Raw genomic sequence first — 15331 nt, forward strand, 5'->3', positions numbered from 1 at the left:
ATTACAAAGACACCCGTACTATGGGGTCTGTGACAAAGACCCCTCTGTACTTTGTTTTGCGACAAAGACCCCCCCGTACTATGACCGTGAGACAAAAACCCCTTCCGTTAAAATTTGTCGTTACAATATTTTTTAATCTCCATACTACCCTTATAGATTCTACAGACAAAAACCAGTCATCTCTGTACTTTGTTTTGCGGCGGTAATCCACATTTCTCTCTCTCTCTCTCTCTCTCTCTCTCTCCCAATCTCTATTCTAAACCCAAATGCAACAGATTCTACAAAGTCTTGTTCTCTCCCTTTCCCCAAGTTTTAATAGTTATTCCTTCAAATCTCGCCCCAGAGGCTTCTTACTATGCAAATCAAGATCCTTCATTTTTTTTGTCAGGCTCAATTCTCCAGCAATTTTGATCTGTTCATAACATATCTCGCTATCAATTATCTCGATCGATTCATCTCCAGACAAGGAATGCCGGTAAGTAAAAGATAAGTTCGCCAAGTTTCCACTGTATCTTATCTTTCTCCTTCTTCTGTTATTTATGTTGTGGTCACTCCTAAAGTGATGGTGCGCGATCTGGATACTCCTAGCTGGAAGATGATCTAAACACCAGTTGCGTGACGAGCTAGACCAAGCTGCAAGATAATAAATCAGAGAACCCAGGTGGCTAACCAGGCGAGGTCGCTCCGATGCTTAAGTCAGTACTATATGGATGTGAGTTGAATACTTGAATGCTAGAGTGCTAGTGAGCAAATAATCGCGCATACCTTTGCCTTGAGGTTTGATGTCCTTATATAGTGGAGTAGTCATGGATCTTACGAAAAAGCTCTGGGATCTCCAGGCTGCGCAGATAAGATCTGTTCCGTTTTTTAAGGAGAGCAATGTGTCGGTTGATAAGGTTTATCGCTTTCCTCCGATTTGGGCGGAGTGAGGATGAGTCTTGTCGTGATCCCGAGAAATTCGGGGTCCGTTGGGGAGACTTCTGGAGTCGATTACGTGGCACTTTGGCTCTTTAGCCCCAAACTGGTACTTCAGTTCTTTAGCCCCGAACTGGATTGGGTGTCAAGGTGCCTTTGTGTCGAGGTGGTTTTGGGCCGATGTGATTGAATACCCAAGCTCTAATTGTTGCGAACTAGGTTCTTTTGGCTGAGTTGTCACCCCTCGAGCAGATCGCGCCCACGTGACCTCTTCTTACTAGGTCGTGCCAAATCACCCTTCATCAATTGCCCCCCACTCCTCGTGCCAGGGGTCCTGACCCGGTGCGGGGAGTTCATGATGAGTCCAGGTGGACTTGGCATGGAGGGTGGACCGTTGGTCGGACCTGTTCAATCATCCAGCTCAACCAGGAAATGACCCAGATCACATCTCGGCTACGCGCAGACGTCACACTATTTATAAATTCCGCGGACGTCAAAGGGCGCGCTCAACCGATTTCATCCTCGGGTAGCGTGTAGTTGGTTTTCATGGAAGTCATCGGATCGCACAGATCTTAATCGTCGATTGTTAGATGTGGTGGATTATAAATAGGGGCCGAAGGGCCCATTATCCTCACCATGAATCGTGTAATTGAGCTTTACTGAGATCGCGTCGGAGTCCTTTAGCTCACCATTCTCTCCCCTTGTGTTTGAGGTCGTTATCGCCTTCTTTGGTGAGTTCGTCTTCTTGCACTGATTGTTCCCTTTTCCTTTTTCTGTCCAATTTGTCTAGTGCTAGCATAGATAGGTTACTTAGTGATTCTAGTGAGCCCGGGGGTGCCTCGGTGCGGTCCTCAGCTCTTGCTGGTGAGGCTAGCTCTTCGCTAGAGAGCTCCTCTTTGAACCTTTTAGGAGAAATGCCTTTACCTGACGTCGGGCCAGCCCGGTTTGAGGGACCCGAACCTCAGATAAAGCGGTCGACCTCCGGAGAGAGGGTCTCGTCTTCTACTCGAGGTTGGGATCCGGACAACTTCGGCCCTTCCACGATGACCTTGGACAGGTTGTTGTCTTTAATAGCTCGTTACCGTCTCCCCGATACTCTCGTCTTCAACATTCTTTTGGGTCAGTACCATTGGGTCCATGACCATTATGAACTCGTGGTTTTGGAGGAGCAGCTCGTAGCTGGGCTACGTTTCTCTCTCCACCCCCTCATTGTAGAAATTATTAAGTTTCTTAATGTCACTATCGATCAGCTACACCCGAACTCCATCCGTACTATTGTTGGTAAGATCTCGCTCTTCCACGAGTATAACCGACCTCTCACTCTAGATATCTTTAGCTCAATTTGTTCCATTAAGAAAAATTCTTCTTGCCTGTTCGGCGACACCCGGTAGAGTTACTATATCTCACCTCGCTTCGGGTTCAAGGTTCTATTCGGTAACCCGAACAGGGTATCGGCCTAGAAGATAAGGTACTTTTTTGTTCGGAACCCCGAAGGATGGCCATTCCCAACTCATTGGCGAGTGGCCATTAAGGACCCCGAGGTGAAGCTGGATGCAGAGACCAGGGCAGTCATCCATTCTTGGAGGGACATTGGCCTTGAGATGGAAGATTTCCTAGCCAAGGAGAAGCTTGTGCGAGCTGGGCTGAGTCCTCCTGGTAGACCTCTACCTCGGCACACACATTACTTCTCTCTTTTTTCTTTTTGCACTTACTTCAGTTCGTAACTAACTGGAAAAAAATCTCTTTTTCTTCTCTTTTGCAGGAACCATGATGGGCGTTGACGCCGCTAACCTCTTAAAGAGTGTTCAGAAGGGGAAGAAGAGAAAAACCTTGAAAAGGTCTGGTCGAGAGGAGGCTACCTCTTTGGTTCTTGTCGAGCCCGAGGTCGCAGCGCCAGAGCCAACCTCTATCGAGCTCCCAGCGGAGGAGGTTTGTCCCCAACCTCCGGTTGTTGACCTGGAAGAAGATCAGGATGAGGAGACCCCACCTTGTGAGCCCGAAGGTACTTCAGTGCCCGAGCCTCAGCCCCCTCAACAAAGGAAAGCATAATGACTCCGAGGCTCGGGCTCCTTAAGAGCAAAGACATAGTGTTTCCTGCAGAGGTCGCGGAGTGGGCTAACATGCCAACAAGTCAGCTCGGAGGAAGAGCAACTAGCTACTATATGGTGGTAAGTAACCAGCCTCTTCGTTTATTTTCTTATCCTTTTTAGGTGAACTCTGCTATCCACTCGCTAGTCTATCAATCTGAGATCCGCTTTGAAGCGAACTCGGGAGGCCGAAGAGAACGCTCAGAAGCTTTACTGCGAGCTGGACTTAGCTCGGGGTGAAATTTTTAGGGCATAAAAGGGAGCTCGGAGCCAGGAGGAGTTGATTCTGCTGCTAACGAAGGAAAAGAAGAAGCTCAAGGGGGAGAAGGAAGCTCTCCATCGGGAGAACGAAAACCTTGAGGCAATGATCAAGGAGCGCACCAAAATCTTTGACACTGCAATTCAGGAGGTGAGGGTTCAGGAGAGAGATCGTGCTGTCAAGGAGTTCAAGGAGTCCCCCGAGTTTCATGACCTCCAAGTCGAGTACGGTTTTGGCTCGTACCGATCGGGCTTCAAGCATTGCAGGTGGCTGGTGCGGCAGAAGTTCCCCGAGATCGACCTTGGATCCATCTCCATGTCTTCCGTTACTCTAGAGATGGCGAAGGAGGCTGGCGAGGAACTTGACTCCTCCGAGGGAGAAAGTGATGACGAACTCCTCAAAGCAAAACCGTTAGAGGAGGTAGGTCGAGACGACGTGGAGGAGGACCACATGGAGACCGACCTACCTGCTGGAGGAGATTCTGGAAAGTCTGGTGTTTGATGTTTGAACATGCCTCTTTTCTTGGAGATCCCCATATATAGTGTATGTCCTGGGCCTCCGATCTCGGTTATAGTAATAGTTGCCATATACTCTAAACTTTTTGTTAATGAAGCATAATAATTCAAAAGTCTTATGTGTGCAAAAATCTTTCTAAGTAAAATTTTTCTAAGTGTCAGTTATCCCAAAGTGCCAAGCTAGCGAGCCGGACTCCAAGTAGGAATAACCTTGTATTGTTGTTTGCCGAGGTGGATAGACACTGTAGGGTATATACTCGACCTGTCTATGCACGGGCTACTTACTTGCCCAAGCCAAAGAGGCGATTGGGGATCGTTGCGCATATGCCAAGGAGGTGACTATGATTTATCTGCCTGCCAAAGAGGCGACTAGGACCTGTCTACCTATGCCGAGGAGGCAACTAGGACTTATTGTAGTGCTGAGGTCTTTTGTCAGCTCGGCACCGTGGCCCTTAGGCTTTTGGGAGTGACTCATAGTCCTCTCTCTAGTCCGTCGTCTTTTTGACCAGTTCGGTGGTCCCATGGAATTAGAGGAATTTTACCTTAGAGTCATGGGCTCATAAGTAGTACCTTCTTAGGTTATTGATGTTCCTTGCTTGAGGTACCTGCTTCCCTTCCAAAGTCTCAAGTTCATATATGCCTTCCCCGAACATCCGCCTTACACGATACGAACCTTCCCAGTTCGGTCTGAGCTTACCTATGCCGGGCTCAGGTACCATAACTTTCTAGAGAACCAGGTCCCCGACACGAAACTGTCGTTTCTTGACCCGGGCATTATAGTACCGAGCTATTCTCTTCTGGTAGGCCGCGGTCCGAATGTAGGCCAGGTCTCGCACCTCCTCTACCAGGTCCAAGTTGGTACAGAGCTCGTCATCGCTTATTACTTCATCATAGGCCTTAAATCGCAATGTGGGTACCTCGATCTCTACCGGGATCACCACCTTTGTGCCATACGTGAGGTTGAAGGGGGTCTCACCCATCGCGGTCTTGATAGTAGTTCGGTATGCCCAAAGGACACTAGGCAGTTCGTCCACCCACAATCCCTTTGCTCGAGCTAGGCGAGCTTTCGATCCGCAAAGTATCGCCCTGTTAGTTACTTCTACTTGTCCGTTCGCTTGGGGGTGTGCCACCAAGGTGAAGTTTTGCTGAATCCCCATCTCAGCACACCAATTTTGAAACTTAACATCTTCGAACTATTTTCCATTATCGGATATCAACACCCGGGGTAGTCCGAAGCGGCATACTATGCTTTTCCAGAAGAAATTATGTATGTTACGGGCTGTGATTGTTACTAGGGATTCGAATTCCACCCACTTCATAAAATAATCTACTACTACAACCAAGAACCTCCTCTGCTCTGTTGCTGGCAGGAAGGGACCAAGGATATCGATTCCCCACTACGCGAAGTGCCACGGGCTGGTGAGGTATTTCAAATTAGCAGTAGATTGGTGGTGGATATTGGCATGCCTCTGGCATTTGTCACACTTCTTGACGAGCTCGAGTGCATCTGCCTTCATTGTGGGCCAATAATAGCCTTGCTTTAACACTTTCTATGTGAGGGCTTTGCCCCCCAAGTGTCTACCGCACAAACCTTCATGGGTGTCGTGAAGTACGTGCTCAACTTCTGAGGGTCGCAGGCAGCGCAGGTAAGGGAGCGTGAAGGATCTTCTGTATAGTTGTCCGTCTATGAGGACGTACTTGGCTGACTGACGCTCTACCCTCCGAGCCGCATTGCGTTCTGTAGGTAGGGTCCCGTGGAGCAGATAACCAGCGAGCGGGTCGATCCAGCTCGGTTCTGCTTGCAACGCGGGAGCGAACTCTTCTGCCAACCCCCCCAAGAATCCTGGGCCGAGGTAAGTCCTCTATGTACACAGTTCGCATAGTGTTGTCGCTCGTGCTCGCTAGACGTAACAAGGCATCGGCCTCAGCATTCTCGAACCTTGGAATTTGATTGATAAAGTAGGAGATGAAGCTATGCAAGATCTCTTTGACTTTGGCCAGGTAAGTTGCCATAGTTGGGTCGCGGGCTTCATATTCACTAGTGACTTGGTTGACCACTAGTTATGAATCGCTGCATACAATGAGGTTCTTCGCTTTCATTTCCCTTGCTAAGGTCAGCCCGACAATCAACGCTTCACACTCTACCTCATTGTTTGATGCCTCGAATCCTAACCGGAGAGCATACTCCAGCTTCACCACGCTTGGGCCGTACAGTATCAGTCCTGCACCGCTTCCCTACTGGTTGGATGAGCCATCAATGTGGAGGGTTCAGGGCTCCTCATCCTAGGTCGGTACCACTCTGATTGGGCCCGACACTGCATTGGTTGACGCTCCCGACATGTGAGCAAGCTCAGTCAATTCGGGGGTCGCTACATCGAACGTGCACTCTGCTACGAAGTCCACCAAGACTTGGGCTTTGACTGCTAGTCGTGGCTCATATTGGCTCATACTGGATATCATATTCGCTCAGCTCGATGGACCACTTTGTTAATCTTCCAAACACCTCGGGCTTAAGCAGAATCTACCTCAGGGGTTTGTTGGTTTACTGAGATTTTTCCAACCGACCCAACTTGATCGGGTTACTTGAAATTGAAACCGAAACCGACCCTGTGTTAAGCAAAATCGACCTGGTCGGTTTGAACCGATTTGGGTCGGTTTCGACTCTAAGTTCAACCATGGTAATAAATTGGTAGATTGGGCATCAGAGAAGTAGCTAGCAACATCATCCAGCAAGGAAAGCACATAAATTAAGAGAAAACAGGCCAATAACTTTGTGAAGCAGGAGCACCCCCCAATCAAGTTATCAAGAAAATAGAAAGTCAAATTGTATTAGAGAAAGAAGACTGAAATTTGTATATTTCAAGAAACCTTCTAATCTAAGTAAAAAAGGACACCAAATTCTAATTGTAATTGGTTGCCTATTTGGTGTAAAAGACCATAGAAACTAGGATCCTTTGATTATTTTCTTTAAACTTTTCCAAAAAAATTCCTTGTTTAGTTGTCTTACAATACTTGCCATTAATGTCATTCCTAACTAGAAGACTAGAAATTAAGTTAGGTTGTAACTAGGATAGAGGCAACTTAGTTAAGTAGGAACTAACTAGGTTGTAACTACTAACTAATAAGTCGGTTCGGTGTGTGAAAACCGAAACCTACCTGAACCATTGGTTTATGATTTTTTACAACCCGAAACTGACCGGTGCTGAAGAAAACCCAGCTGAATCGGGTTGGGTCAGTCCGGGTTGGTCGGTTTGGTCGGGTTGGGTCATCTTATGAACAACCCTAGGGCGAAGTTTTTGGGCTGCTATGACCAGCGCGTACACTAGTTTTTCGATCTCCGGGTACCTAGTCTCTGTATCTTGCAAAACTTTACTAACATAGTAGATGGGTTGTTGGACCTGATCTACTTCTTTGATCAGTACTGAACGAACTACTTCGTCGCTTGCGGAGAGGTATAGTTTTAACACGTCCCCTTTTTCAGGCCGAGTTAAAACTGGAGCGGTACTTATACCTTTTCAGCTTGTCAAAAGCGAGCTGGCACTCTTCGGTCCATTAGATGTTCTTGCTCTTTTTTATAGCTTTAAAAAAGGGTAGGCATCAGTCTATTGATTTAGACATGAAGCGGCTCAGGGCAACTATCCGGCCAATCAGCCTCTGGACTTCTTTTATTTTTTGGGGTGGTCTCATATCTAGGATCACCTTTATTTTTTCTGGGTTGGCCTCGATGCCATGTCGGTTGACTATATAGCCTAGAAATTTACCCGAAGTGACTCCAACGTCGCATTATTCGGATTTAATTTCATGTTATATCTTCTTAAAATTTGAAAAACATCATTTAAATCATTCAACAAAAAGTTTGAAAACTAGGTCTTCACGACCATGTCATCAACATAACATTCTACTTTATTGCCGATCAACGGCTCAAAAACTTTGTTTACAAGGCACTGGAATGTTGCCCTAGCATTTTTCAATCCAAAGGACATGACCTTGTAACAATATAGCCCGAGCTCAGTTATGAAAGCGGTCTTGTCTTCATTAGCAAGATCTATCCTAATCTGGTTGTAACCGAAATAGGCGTCCAGAAAACTCAGCAACTCATGCCTTAAGGTCATGTCCACTAGGCGATCGATTTTGGGCAGTGGGAAGCAGTCTTTCGGGAAGGCTCTGTTCAGGTCGGTGTAGTCAACGCACATGCGCCACTTGCCATTGTCCTTCTTCACCAGAACTAGGTTGGCCACCCAGCTCGGGTAATGGACTTCCTTGATGAAGTCTACCGCGAGGAGCTTCCCAACCTCCTCATTGATTACCCTCTAACGTTTCGGGGTGAGGTTAAGTTTCTTTTGTTTTACTGGCCTAACTAAAGGGTCGGCATTAAGCTTGTGAGTTATAATTTTTTGATCAATCCCGAGCATCTCTATCATAGACCAAGCAAAAATATCTAAATTTTCAAGTAAAAAACTTACTAGTTGGGTTCGAAGTGGTTCGTTGATCGAGGCACCGATCTGAAGAGTTTTGGTTGGTTCGGCGGTAGAGACTGGTATATGGACCGTTTCTTCTTTCGGGGCAGCTCACTCGTCGGTATACTCCGTTGGTTGCTCGAGTTCGATGTCCTCTACTAGCTTTGCTTTTCCTTTCAAAGTGGCCACATAGCACATGCGGGATTCGAGCTGGTCACCACACACGACTCCCACCCCGTAGTTAGTTGGGAACTCCATCGCTAAGTTGTAAGTGGACACTATCGCATGCAAAACGTGAGTGATAGGCCAATCTACTATTGCATTGTAAGGGGAGGGAGTCGTGACTACCAAGAACGTGTGCTCAAAGCGTACAATGTTTGGCCACATGCTTGTTTCCATGGGTACTGTGACTCGACCCAGAGGTTGGACCTCCTTGCTGTCAAAGGTCTCCTTGAAGAGTATGTCCGTTGAACTGCCTGAGTCTACTATGATGCGTTTCACCTCAAAGTCGTTGATCCTTAGCTTCACTACTAAAGCATCACCGTGTAGGTACTAGATCTCGCGCCCATCATCCTCTGTGAAGTAGATCGGTTCTTCAAGTCGAGGTCGCTTTGACGGGTTTTCACCTTCGTTTTCCAATTCGCGTACCGAGGTCCCCCCAACTGCTGATGTACATCCGGCAATGATGAACCCGTCGGTGATCATATTGATCACTCCACGAAATGGCCTTTCCTCTAGCAGCTGCCGAGGTGGCTGCTCATTCTGCCTACTGGTCTCGAGGGCATTCCTCCTCTGGTCCCCCTGTCGGTTTGCTTGCTCCCTCTCTTCTCGCAGGATGTAATTCCTCAGGTACCCGCGACGGATAAGTTCCTCGATCTCACCACGAAGATTCCTGCAATTTTCTGTGTTGTGTCCATGATCTCGGTGGAAGTGATAGTAGACATTCGGGTTTCTTGTTGCTGGGTTTCACCTTAGCCTAGGAGGCCATTTAACGAAAGAGGAATCCTTAATAGCCATTAAGATCTCTCATCGCTTAACATTCAAAGGTGTATAGTTTGTTCTCTCCATGGGCGGGGTCCTAGAATGCCGACCTGACTTGTGCCTGCGTGAAGGGGACCGATTTCTTGACTTGCTTCTTCCACTACTTAGGGACGTGCTCTTCTTTCTTATATACCCACCATTGCTCGTCCCTTCATTCTCTCTCTTCCTCTTTTCCGTCGGTGGATTATCAATCTTTTGGTTGATATCCTCCTCGGTACCGATGAATTGGTTTGCCAACTTAAGGAACTCGGTGATATCTTTTGGTTTGTTGGCTACCACTCGGTGATTCATTTCTTTTCCGCAGTGAGTCGCACCACTGGATCGAGGTTCAGTATCTGCAGGCAAGTATTGTTGAAGCGTTTTATGTAGCTTCTGATTGATTCTCTTTCCCTCTGAACGACGTTCAGAAGGCTTTCTTGCAACTTCGGGCATTTCTTGGTGGTAATGAAATGCGTAGTAAACAGATTGGCAAACTGTGCCCAGCTTTTGATGGAGCCCGGCGCGAGGTTCCGATACCAGGTTTGGACTACCCCCCTGAACATGGTGGAGAAGGCCACACACATGTAGGATTCGCCAGCCCCAGCTAGGTACATCTGAGACTGGAAAGAATCCACGTGATCATTGGGGTCAAATGACCCATCATACTCATCTAACGGGGGTACCTTGAAGCCCTTCAGCATTAGGGTTGCTAGGAGCTCGAGAGACGGAGGAGATGACTGGCAAAGCAAGGGAGACGCAGTCTTCATTGCCACCGAGCTCACTTCTTCCTTTTCTTTAGCTCGCTCTGCTTGTTGGCTTGGCTTCGCTGGCGTTGGTGCTACTGACCTCGGTCTGATCTGGTATCTCGACATCATTACGGACATTGTCGCGAGGTGGATCCTGGTTCCTTCTTGCCTGGTTGTGGAGTTCGCACCGGCTATCACGAGGCACCGAGGGGTCCTGCCTCAAGTTTGCATCTCAAGCTCTGGGCTGGTTGTTATCTCCTCGCAATCCGTTGTTTTCCTGTTGGGAGTGTCACGCCGAATTGGCCTTGTTGAGCTGACTATCCTCGGGCCTATTTCTAAAGTTTCCTTGTGAGACTAGAGGAGTGTGTTGACCATCTTTCCTCCCTCGGGGTGAAGCCTGACCCCTGGGAGGAACCGACACCTGCGAGGTCCCCTCACTCCGATGGGGGGATCGATGGACGTTCTAGCTAGTTCCAGGTTGATTCTGGTTCTGGCCCTGGCACAACCCTGGGTGCCGGGGTGGAATTGGCTGCTGGTTTGGCTGTAGTGGTGGGAACTGCTGCTGATACTGCTGGTACATCTGGATCTATATTGTCCAGATGCATTGAATGAGGTCATGGAATTGGGAGTGCTTGATTCCAGGGGGGACCAGGGATGGCTCAAAGAAAGTTACGCCCAATGGGGGAAGCAGGACGCTCACTTGCGTAGTGCCTTGCGGTACGGATAGTGACAGGACCCCTGAAGCTGTAAGGGGAATAGTAAACTAGTCGATGCATACCGTGGGACCTTGGGGGAAGGTTGATTGCTGACCTTGCCCCCCGGTGACATTCATCTCGATGCTTTTCCTGGTGTTGTTGGAAGAATCCATTGAGATAAATCGAAAGTTAGAACTACAACTAAAATTGGGATGACCATTTGATCGATTCCCACAAACGATGCCAATTGATGGTGCGCGATCTGGATACTCCTAGCTGGAAGATGATCTGAACACCAATTACGTGGCGAGCTGGACCAAGCTGCAAGATAATAGATCAGAGAACCCGGGGTGGCTAACCCGGTGAGGTCGCTCCGATGCTTAAATCAGTACTATATTATGGATACAAGCTGAATACTTGAATGCTAGAGTGCTAGTGAGCAAATATAATCGCGCGTACCTTTGCCTTGAGGTTCGATGTCCTTATATAGTGGAGTAGTCGTGGATCTTACGAAAAAGCTCTGGGATTTCCGGGCTGCATAGATAAGATCTGTTCCGTTTTTGAAGGAGAGCAATGTGTCAATTGATAAGGTTTATCGCTTTCCTCCGATTCGAGCGAAGTGAGGATGAGTCCTGTCGTGATCCCGAGAAATTCGGGGTCCATTGGGGAGGCTTTTGGAGTCGATTACGTGGCACTTTGGTTCTTTAGCCCCGAACTGGATTGGGTGTTGAGGTGCCTTTGTGCCGAGGTAGTTTTGGGCCGAGATGACCGAATACCCGAGCTCTAATCCTTGCGAACTGAGTTCTTTTGGCTGAATTGTCACCCCTCGATCACATCCAAATAACCTCTTCTTACTAAGTCGTGCAAAATCACTCTTCATCATCATGTAGCATTTTCACTCGTCATCGGTTCGATCCTTTTGAAGATGTAAGCGATCTTGATGTTGCTGCAAGGAAAGCCGTGGATCCCGAGGCTTGTCGCAATGTCTTGCCTTTCCCTTGCAGCGAAAATGAAGAAATCAGAGTTCTCCCTACTGATTTCACTTTTTTTTCTTATTTCTTTCTATCTTTGTTCTATTCGTCGCTCTATTCCGTTCGTTAATCGAAACAAACTCTATACATTTACTAAATGCTACCGGTATTAAAAGAAGTCACCGATTTGTTGAAACAGAGGGAAGAAGGAATCATCTTCAACACACAAACAATACAGCGAATGGAGCTCCTGATACTCGGAGCACTCAAGTGGATAATGCGCTCGATAACGCCCTTCTCCTTTATTTGTTACTTCCTTTCTCTATTCAAAATCAAAGAACCGCTTCTATACATGATCTGAAAACTAGAGCAACAGAGATTATCTTTAAAGCTCAAAACGGTAAATCGAAATAACGTTATTGCATATAGAAATATTTCTTTCGTAATTGTACATCAGAGTAATTCTCGATTGGATCATTACAATCTCTCCTATTACTTATACAGAGATCAAACTTTAGAGTTCAAGCCATCGATAGTTGCAGCAACGGCAGTTAGTTCTTTCCCTTGCAATTCCCTTGCTTTAAAAAAGATATTTCCTCTTGTGTATATGTAAATAAAGTAAGAACTTTCCCATTTTACAAATGAGATGTGTTCTTTATAGCCCCTCTTAAAATCCATTTTGTTATTTTCTCCAGGTTATAGGAGAACCTGTTCGATTGTTGCAGAATGATGCAAGACATAGTGATTGACGGCTACGAGTCGGTATTTGATATATATGGTTTCAAAGCGCGGACACGCCAGTCAACGTGCTTGACCAGTACTACTCAAGCTCGGAAAGCAAGAAGACCAGTTCCTCCATTTCCATCGCCACTCCTACTATAAAAACAGCGGAGAGAGACATCAAGCGGCGAAAGTTGAGCGACTTCTGCAACGATAATGCGTTACAGCTTTCACAGATACAGCAGTGTTGAATTCCTGATAAGTAATCTGGTACAACAGCATAACTCATCCAGGGAACGACATCAGCAGCACAATCGATTGAAAAGAAAAGAAAACAGTCTATGAGAGTGTGTAATACTCTCCCGAAACCAAATCACTGCTGCCCCATCACGTACACGACAATCTGCCTTCCAAATCCACCGAAAAGAAAAAGAAAAAGAAAAACAAGATGAAGGAAAGAAAAACAAATGAAAGGAAGAACATGACTCTGTAGAGTCTGATGCATTTGGGTTTTGGAGCACTCCCTATAGAGGAAGAAGAGAGATCGGGGGAGAGAGAGATATTGATTACCGCTGTTGCCGTTAGTGTGTCGTGAGGTCGGACAAGATGAATAGTGTTTTTCTCTTAATTATCTATAAGGATAGTATGGGGATTAAAAAAACGGAAACTAACGAAAGGGGTTTTTGTCTCACGGTCATAGTACAGGGGTCATTGTCGCAAAACAAAGTACAGGGGGTTTTTGTCACAGATCCCAGGGGGTCTTTCTAATTTACCCTAAAAACTTTTTTGAAATAAAAAATATAAAAACCAATAAAAAAAACGGAAACTAACGAAAGGGGTTTTTGTCTCACGGTCATAGTACAGGGGTCATTGTCGCAAAACAAAGTACAGGGGGTTTTTGTCACAGATCTCAGGGGGTCTTTCTAATTTACCCTAAAAACTTTTTTGAAATAAAAAATATAAAAACCAATAAAGATATAGGGGATGGATAAGGGACATGAAAGAGAAAGAGAGGACAAGGGTTTTGATAATTGCGTAGTTAGTTAAGATTTCTTTATATATATAGTTGTGGCTTGTGTGATGTACGGTGTAATACCAAGCCTAACCCAAACTTTTTTGGGATAAGTGAACTGCAATCTATCTCAAAAATCTGAAATTGCACCCCCCCTTCTAGTCTACCAGTAGCCCCCCTATAAACCGCATCCTATCCATGGATTGGCATCAATCCATGGTTAGGATTCAGTCTATCCCTAGAAATCTTAGCTCCACCCTAAGGGTGGATTGAACTATAAAAACCCCAACTTTTTTTGGGCTACGTGTTATTAGATAAATTTTTATTCATTTTTATTATTTACCTTAATGTTTATTATTCTTATTATATTTTATTAATTTTATTACTCTTAAATATAATGCATAGGCTTTATTAAGTGACATTTAGACAAGAGTCTTAAGACATTTCTAATTGGGCCAAGTTGAATCCTATCCATCTTAGTAGTATTCTTGGGTTATGTATTGTTTAATAAATTAAGAAACACCCAAAAATTTAGAAGGAATTAGGGAGAAGGAGAGTTACTTTTTTATGAAATTAAATTAAAAAATGATTTTTATTGCTTTTAATTAAATTGTGTTTTGTTAATTTTTATCAATTTTAGCTAATAAAAATTTGTCTAAGTATATTAATAAATTTTATTGTTTTTAATCATAATAAATTTTTAATTATTTAAAATTTTACTAATTTTAGAGTAAGTTATAAAACTAAGCTATTTAATTTATTTTCACTTATTTATATTTTTCTATTAGTTTATGATTTTTAATATTTTCTAATTAATAAAACTGTTTTAGTAAAAATTTATTTTCTTTGCTATTTTTATTTTCAAAACTGCATAACCTCAAGTTCAGTATGAACTAATAATCAAAGCTAGTGGGTTAGATGGTTTTTAGGTGTTCAAATAACTCGACCAATGAAATTTGTCTTTTTGATGTATAGCAATTTTTGGATTCCGAGTTTATTTATTCTCTTACTTTATTGTTCTCATGGGAAACGACAAAATCGGGGAAACAATTTAATCCATTTGATTTACCACTCAATGCTTCTAAAACTTAAATTTGCCACAACGAAGCTATAAGACAAAGGAGACAATTCATGTTCATAGAAAATGTTTTTAGAAAATTAGTAGTTATTTTTTTACATAATTTATAAAAAATGTAGTTGTTAACAATTTTTTTTGAATATATAACAAAAGTATTTTATCCAAAATTCAATTAATAGTGAAATTAATATTTTAATAAAAACATGTTAATTAATAGTGAAAGTGTGAAACTAATAGTATTTCTAATATTTATTTTCAAGACATTTTCTAAAAAATTATTTAACAGATTTGACAAACTAAATCAAATCAATCATAGGGATGGCAATTTTCCTCATTGAATGGGGGCCTTGTCCTATCCCCCAATCTCAAGAACAGGGACAGGAATGGAGAACACATTTTTGCCCAAAACTAGACCTACGATTAATATTATTGTGTAATATTTAAATAGCAAATTTTATATAGATACATGGTAACTATTATTATACAGAGATAACAAAGTTTTATATATTTTCTTTAATTGACCAAAATTAAATAAAAAATTTGATTTATAAAAAGTCATAATATTATAACTAACATGGGAAAGCTTGTCCCTATCCTAGGCCCAGACAAATATTATTCAAACTTTGAGTGTGGGCCAAATCAGACACATGCAGCCAAACTATAATACAAATCAAAATCCAACCTAAGATTTTCTCTCTCTTTTTTTTTATTTTTTTTTGATTCATTGAGCTACACAATGGGGGTAACCTATTCCCCATACCCATAACCCCAATACCCTTGGTGGCATTGGGATTCAATCCCAAGTTTGCTAGAACAAGCTAATGGTCATATTGAAGGTTCAAAGTATTGGAAATGC

At 44.2% G+C, this 15331-nt stretch overlaps 1 pseudogene; it reads left to right on the forward strand.

The window, feature by feature from the left end:
* Positions 1 to 80: 80 nt before the first annotated feature.
* On the forward strand, positions 81 to 12981 carry LOC148800930 (putative cyclin-D6-1; annotated as a pseudogene).
* Positions 12982 to 15331: the final 2350 nt, after the last annotated feature.

This window comes from Nelumbo nucifera, chromosome 3 (genome assembly GCF_055504915.1).
Source record: "Nelumbo nucifera cultivar China Antique chromosome 3, China Antique-T2T, whole genome shotgun sequence".
NCBI lineage: Eukaryota > Viridiplantae > Streptophyta > Magnoliopsida > Proteales > Nelumbonaceae > Nelumbo > Nelumbo nucifera.